Here is a 7,960-nt window from a genome sequence, read left to right on the forward strand (position 1 = left end):
TTCCACATGAGGGTTTCCAAACTCCACTCTCAAACAACATGCTCAGAATCTTCTCCCAAGCAATGCTGTCTCCCAGATGCCTTCACATCCAGAATTTCAATCTCTCCTTTCACGGTGGCACAGCGGTTAGCACTGCTGCCTCACAGCGCCAGGGTCCCGGGTTCAAATACGGCCTCTGGTGACCGTCGGTGTGGAGTTTGCACTTTCACCCCGTGTGTGCGTGGGTTTCCTCCGGGTGCTCCTGCTTCCTCCCACAGTCCAAAGATTTGCAGGTTAAGAGGATTGGCCATGCTAAATTGCCCCTTAGCATCCAAAAGGGTAGGTGGGGTTGGGTTATGGGGATGGGTTGGGTTATGGGGATAGGTTGGAGGTGTGCGCTTAAGTAGGGTGCTCTTTCCAAGAGCCAGTGCAGACCCGTTGGGCCGAATGGCCTCCTTCTGCACTGTAAATTCTATGATTAATATGCCCTGTGCATTCAAGCTTCCGCACAATCTCTCGGGTATCCAGCCACGCTGACAGAACGCCACAGCTTCACAGGCCGCAATAAGGTGACACCAACCTTATGGTCACCACAGATGTCTGGCTTCTTGCTTGTCGACTTTAAATTTGCTACATGCAGCTGCCTTTTTATTTCAGAGCCCTTTCTCTACTCTTTGCTTTAACTTCACCGAACAGAACCTTGTTCCTTTATCTTTTCAGTCCTCTTGGAACATTCCTCTGTCCCATTCCCTAGTTTCTGGAACTTTCTGTTCTTCAGGTTCTGGATCTTGCTTTCCATCCTTCTGGATTGTCCTGCCAGCCCTGGCAGTTTATGTGGAAAGCTTCATACCTCTGGATTGCCCGGTTCACACTGAACTCTCACTGCTCCTACTCGAGTGTGGGCCTCTGGTTGCTAAGCCACATTTAGTGCCAAGGAGGACGGCAGCCAAGAAGCCAGATTCACGATTCACTGAGGGGGCCCTCACAAGAGTGTTGGATACTATGGAGGAGAGAAGGGCAACTATCTGCCCTCAGACTGGCAGGACACCCTCCAGCAAGGTAATGAATCCTGTCTGGGAGATGGTGCCAGCACTAGTCAGTGCCAGCAGTCTGACCAAGAGGATGGGAATGCAGTGTTGGAAGACCATGAATGACCTACAATGAGGGTAAGTGTTCCCTGTCTCCTCTTGGCACCCCACCCTTCCGTCACCCCTGGGATGTCATCTGGAAGCCACAAGCCGCTACCTCGCAGGTTCCCAGTACCCGATCTCCCAGCATTCCTCATCAAAATCCCTTCCTGCTTGGGTACAGAGTCCATTCATGCCAGTTGTCATCCACTTCTGACCCACCAGGCATTGACGTCACATTATTCCATTCTGCGCAGGAGAAGATAGCCCACAACCCGAAAGAGAGAGAAAACGGGCATATGAATGCCCGTGCTGAGGATCCTGACTCCATTCAAGGAAAGGGCCATGGTCTTGCATGGGAGGAGCAGGAGTGGGCCTGCACAGACAGTGAGGATGGCCTGCAGGTGAAAAGTGTGGAGTCACTGCATCCTTATCCAGATGGTCAGTCTCAAGTGACTGCTTTGTGGTCCAAACCTTTGACCAGGCCATTAACTGAAACTATGTCCATTGCCTTGCAGGAACATCAGCCGTAGAGCCTGGCTCATCAACCAGCAGCGTCCCATTGCCCAGCCTCAACACCACATTGTAGGAGATCCCAGAGGAGGACACAGGTGATGCGTCGCAGCTATCACATGCACCATCCACCATCTCAGAGACACACACAACTTGGTGGGTGGATTTTGCAGGCTTCTGGTGAGCACCTCACAGCTTCTAATGCACACAAGGTGGAGGCAGGAATGTCCCAAGGATTGGACAGTCAGAGGTCTGCTGATGACTCAGGTTTACTACAGTGTCTCCTTGGTGAGGAGGAGTCTCTTGCAACACATGTTGTCCAACAGCTCCATGAAACAAACATGGACCCTGTATACCTTTGGTCTCCTTCTTCACCTTCATGCCCATTGTCCGGCTGCTGCTGCCTCTGGCCCTTGCACCTGTCCTGCGATACCCTGGTTTCCTGGTGCTGAGTGTTCCCCCGGTGTCTCCGCTCACTGCTGCTGAAATCTGTGCTCCTCCAATGCTATAATTAGCAGAATTGTCAGTTCCACTGGCTCATTACCAATCTCGATCGGTAAGCTGCGAGAGATGAGAGAGAGAGAGAGAGATGGTTAGGTTGACGCCGCAACCACTTAACTTCAGTACCTCCCCTCACCCATTGCCCTCCTGCTCCTGGAAGCAGCCAGTTCTACACCTTATCCAGCGGCTAACACTCACTGAGATTTCAGGTGCCCTTTCATCTCCATTGGTTGACTGGTTCCAGTCAATGTCAGTCACCACAGGCCTGTCGTCTGATTGGCCCTTCCATTACGTAGATGCATAGAAGATGCATAGAAGAGGAGGCCTTTGGCCCTTCGAGCCCGCTCCGCCATTCATCATGATCTGGCTGACCATCCAACTCAATAGCCTAACCCTGCTTTCCCCCCATTGTCTTTGATCCCATTGTCCCCAAGTGCTATATCTAGCCGCCTCTTGAATATATTCAATGATTTAGCATCAACTACTTCCTGTGGCAATGAATTCCAGAGGCTCACCACTCTTTGTGTGAAGAAATGTCTCCTCATCTCTGTCCAAAATGGTTTACCCTGAATCCTCAGTCCTCTGGACACACCCATCATTGGTACCATCTTCCCTTCATCTATCCTGTCTAGTCCTGTTAGAATTTTATAAGTCTCTATGAGATCCCCCCCCTCATTCTTCTGAACTCCCTTAATCTCGGCATCACCGGGGGCTCTAACGGGAGGTTTCAAAGGTGGCCCTTCGTTCATGGACAGGGTCAACTGGACGGTTCTGCCCACTTGAGGGGTAATGGATCCTCAATGGCAGGCGTTGAAGTCTGGCACTTATACAGACACAATCCCTCTTGATCCCGTGCACCCAAGTTTTTATCCTTGAACCATGAGGTATCACCCCTCTCCTTGACTTTGAGAATGTGAGTAGCTGCCATTGTTAAGGATTAACTCATTAGTTTGACAAACCTCAAGAATGTTAGAGGTCACAGTTACTTTCTGCATCAGGTATAGGCAAGACTAAAAGGCACCATTCTTACTCTGGCTGCATCATCCCGAGATCTTAATGCTGTCAGGCCTTTACACTTAAGACTTATGGAGAGCCACTCCATTCATTTTTAATAATTGCTCTATCAATGATTCCTCTGGTGCAGTATCATCCCAAATGTTAATCCGTTTATTTATTTTGTCAGTGGATTAAGGGCACCCTTCTCCCTTCAAAACAAAACATCCAGCATGTATTCAAAAACATTATCTGACCTACCATAAACCACATCCCTATTTCTCATTGATTCTGAGGGAACACATTTCACCTGCACCATTGCTACAGTATGCCCCACCTTGTTACATACAATAGGAACACTTAGTTCTTCGAATCTCTTTCCCACTTTCTTTTCTGGTCTGAGGTGAAGCATCATGACAATTCTCAACTGTTCCTTCTCTTCCTTGGCTACTTGTTTTCCTTTCACCTTTCCAATTTCTATCCATCTTTCTCAGGTTTATAAGGATGATGGGAAAAAGATTTGGATCTCTGGGCAAATTCATAATCATCAACCATCTCTGCTGCCTGATAGCTGTTTTAAACCTCTACTCTTTAACATGGGCTACCAAAGGAAATAAATCTTAAATTCTTCCTAGAGAATGACTTCCCTAAGAGATTTGTATGTTTTCTTCACTTTCAATGCCGGTATCCAACAATCAAAATTACTTTGCTCTACGCTTTCGAATTCAATATCCGTCTGTCCATGGTGGTTTATTGCGTTCTAAAATTTCTGCCTGACTGCTTCAGAAACCAACTCAAATGCACCATGTTCACTGAGTTATAATCCACAGATACCTCTTCTGACAGTATTGCATGAGCGGGATTCTCTCACCCCCGGGGCCGGGCCGGAGAATCGGCACGACCGGCGCGAATCGCGCCACGACGGGACGCAATTCTCCAGAGAGCGGAGAATCGGCGCCATTGGTGTCGGCGCGGTCGGCATGGCACCAGTCGGGGTCCGCTCTACGGGCACCCCCCCCCCCCCGGCGAGTCTCCGCCCGGGATGGGCCAAGCGGCCGTACCAAAAAACCCGAGTCCCACCGGCGCCGTTCTAACCTGATCTTACCCGGCGGGATTTTGGCGTGGAAGGATCCGGGGGTGGACTGTGCTTGGGGGGTGGTGTGGGGGGGGGGGTCCGACCCCGGGGGGGGTCTCCGCTGTTGCCTGGCCCATGATCGGGACCCAACAATCGGCGTGCCGGCCTCTTGGGCTGGGGTCCTCCTTTGTTCCGCGCCGGCCCCTGTAGCCCTACGCCATGTTGCATCGGGGCCGGTGCGGAGAAGGGAGACACCGCGCATGTGCGGAAATCGCACCGATCCTGCTGCGCTTGCGTGCGTTGGCGGCGGTGCCACGGCGCATGCGCGGGCCCCGCGGCACCCATTTGGGTCGCTCTAGTGCCGTGCTGGCCCCCTGTAGGCGTCAGAATCGCTGCTCCTGAGGCCATGTTGACGCCGTCGGGAAACGCAACGGTGTTTACAACGGCGTCAACACTTAGCCTCAGGATCAGAGAATCCCACCCCATCTATCTCACTAGCTCTACCTGCCAATCTATTCTGTAAGAGCATGGTTTAGCTCAGTGGGCTAGACAGCTGGTTTTTGATGCAGAAGAAGGCCAGCAATTCAATTCCCATACCAGCTGAGAATTCTGAATTCTCCCTCTGTGTACCTGAACAGGTGCCAGACTGTGGCGACTAGGGGCTTTTCACAGTAACTTCATTGCAGTGTTAATGTAAGCCTACTTGTGACAATAAAGATTATTTTATTTTATATATGATTTCAATATTTTGCCAGATACAGGATGCTATTTTTCTTGGAGTTGAATTTTACTTGTTTGCATAATAATTTTGATTAAGTTTTTCATGCGTATTAAACTGTTGTGCAAAAATCTTTTTGAAGACGCTCTACTTGCAACAATTTACTTGTCAATTTGTATTCATTTAACTATAATAAAAATGTGAAATACCACACATTTGCCATTGTTAAATTGATTAGAGATGGTCTTTGCCCATTGATCTTTTTATATTTTATCCCTTGAAAGCATTCTATTTTCCCACACAGCTTGGAATTAATTGCCTGCACTTGAAATGAAATGAAAATCGCTTATTGTCACAAGTAGGCTTCAAATGAAGTTACTGTGAAAAGCCCCTAGTCGCCACATTCTGGCGCCTGTTCAGGGAGGCTGTTACGGGAATCGAACCGTGCTGCTGGCCTGCCTTGGTCTGCTTTCAAAGCCAGCGATTTAGCCCTGTGCTAAAACAGCCCACTTCAATGAATACTTTGCAAAATCTGAATTAAAATGGAAATTCTCTTTCCTAACTAAACATCAAAATGGTGCGTGAATCTTCCTCGTTTAAGAAGACTATAGAGTAACTGTCAGGCCCAGAAGACCTATAGGTCTATGTCATCCTGAAGGTAGTTCTAGAAGTTTCTGAGCACTTTAAACATGGATAAAGGCTAACACATCAAACTCCTGGAATGTTACATTCCTTGTTACATTGTACAAACATTCCAGCCAAGCCAATACAAAGGACTAGTAGATGAGATGTCTACACCGGCCAGCTATGGACAAAGGTAGAACGTTTTGTGACTCTTCATCTCCAAGTTTTGTTAATGATTCTATAGTTACCTGCACAAAACACAGTTAGTGGGACCTTCTGGCTCTGTCGAAGTTGATCTCTTGAGGCAGGTTCTCTGGCAGTGGGTCAGGTTGGTCACACAAAAGCTCATAGACTTCAATGGGACCAGAAGATTCCTCCAGTTGTTTGAATTGCTTTAACTTTGCAGCTTTTGGGTTTTATCTTCAGTTGCGGTTTAACCTTCGAAGAGAAGTGGACTCTAGGCTAGCAGCCGGCCTTTGACCTCCATCTCTCTCCAAGTCTGATCTCCAGAAAGAACCTTGGGCAGGATTCTCCATAGCCCGACGCTGAAATCAGGAACGACGATCGGTCGGAGAATGGCTCCCGACGCCGGAATCGGGACAGGTTCCGGTTTGACACCGGGTCGTGATGCTTTGCCCCCTCCAAATAGGCGTCACCGGGAGGTGCGCCGCACGCAGTCACAAACCCATTGGTATGTCATTAGCCAGCCCTTGCACGATGCTCCGCCTCCGATAGGCTGAGTTCCCGCCGGCGTGGGCCACGTGTGGTCTAGGCGGTCAGGAGCCTGGCGTGCCGGCTGCGGGGTGAGAGAGAGGGTATGCCTCACTCAGCCGTGATCCATGCTGCTGGGCGGGGGGCTCCCACCAGGGCTGGGGGGGAGTGGTGGGGGGTGGCCAGGAGGTGGGCTGTGGGGTCGGGGTGGGCGGTTACGTGGTCCAACATGGCCCGCGCCATCTTTTCCGGCCCGACCGGTGCGTGTGTGGGGGGTGTAGGCGTACGCGCGGCTGCAGCTTGTCAGCCCTGAGCATTTGCAGCACAGACCTGCCAATTCTCCAACCATTTTCTGCGCGTTCCGTGGGTGTTTGATGCGGCGACGGTGCTAGCCCCTTACCGATAGCAGAATTGGTGAGTGTTTCCCACTGTGAAACAGCGCGGATCCTCCGTTGGCGTCAGCACTTAGCCTCAGTAACGGAGAATCCAGCCCCTTGTTTTTTGCCTACAGAATGAAGTAATTTCTGGGATACAAGAATACATCTTCAACAAATTCAACCTGCAACCGAGTTCCTCGGACCAAGCCCAGGAATTCTGCCAAGCAAAGTCACCTGAAAAAACTTCCATTGGACATTGACTTATTGGACTCTGGACCCATATGAAACCATAATTGTTATTTTTATCGTGCTCTTTGACCTGAATCCCTTTCCTTTCCTTCTCCCTCTTTTATTGTACGAGTGCAAAAAGGGGTAGAAGTTGCGAAACCACTTCCTGTGTTTTGTTTGTATAAAATAAACCAACCCTCTTATTTTACTATATCTTGTGTTTGCTGTGGGTTATTAATAGAGGATTGAATCACTGCAAACTGAAGAATGGGGCAAATATGCCTCACTTATGAGGGGGGGGGGTGGAATCAAAAATCAATAACACCTTTCCATTTATGGACTGGTAGTGAATGGAGAAATCAGGGCTGTTTTAAATAACCCCCCCCCCCTTCCTGTCCAAGACGCAACTTAAATCTCTGCAAACATCTCTCAAGCAGCTCCCAAAAGAGTGTTTCTCAGGATGGCAATAGATTGTGTGGCTATTAAATATCAAAGCAAAGCAGCTTACTGGAACACGGTACCACCTAAACATTAACACCAAATTTATCGAGGTATGATGGTGGCATTCAAAGGTCTGACTGTGACAAGAAATAATTCTCATGATGTAAATCATTGCACAGATTGCACAGTTTATTAATCATAAACTAGAGAATTTGATCTCTCCAGATTGATTGAGCAACACCTTGCCCTTTATAACATTGCAGCATAAAATGTCATAAAAGGGTGCTTCATCGAAACGTCCGAGCAATTGTGTAAGGAATATATTTAATCATGTAGTTTAACCTCAAATTCATTCATGCACTCTTTTTCCCCCTCAACTTCTATATCCAGTATCTTGAGGTGTATTTGTGCTTTCTTTTAAAAGTATTTTTATTACGGGGCATCACGGCGGCACAGTGGTTAGCACTTACATCTCACGGCGCTGAGGTCCCGGGTTCGATCCCGGCTCTGGGTCACTGTCCGTGTGGAGTTTGCATATTCTCGCCGTGTTTGCATGGGTTTCACCCCCACAACCCAAAGATGTGCAGGGTAGGTGGATTGGCCAGGCTAAATTGGAAAAAATAAATTGGGTACTCTAAAAACAATTTTAAGTATTTTTATTTGACAAATTTTC

The 7,960-nt window shown here is 48.7% G+C and overlaps 1 long non-coding RNA gene across 1 annotated transcript; it reads left to right on the top strand.

Annotated features, from left to right (window-relative positions):
- Nucleotides 1-5,791: 5,791 nt before the first annotated feature.
- On the top strand, nt 5,792-6,812 carry LOC140384928 (uncharacterized). Its single transcript, XR_011933221.1, has 2 exons — nt 5,792-6,221; nt 6,753-6,812. It is a non-coding gene; the product is annotated as an uncharacterized lncRNA (long non-coding RNA).
- Nucleotides 6,813-7,960: the final 1,148 nt, after the last annotated feature.

The sequence above is a fragment of the Scyliorhinus torazame genome, chromosome 10 (genome assembly GCF_047496885.1).
Source record: "Scyliorhinus torazame isolate Kashiwa2021f chromosome 10, sScyTor2.1, whole genome shotgun sequence".
NCBI lineage: Eukaryota > Metazoa > Chordata > Chondrichthyes > Carcharhiniformes > Scyliorhinidae > Scyliorhinus > Scyliorhinus torazame.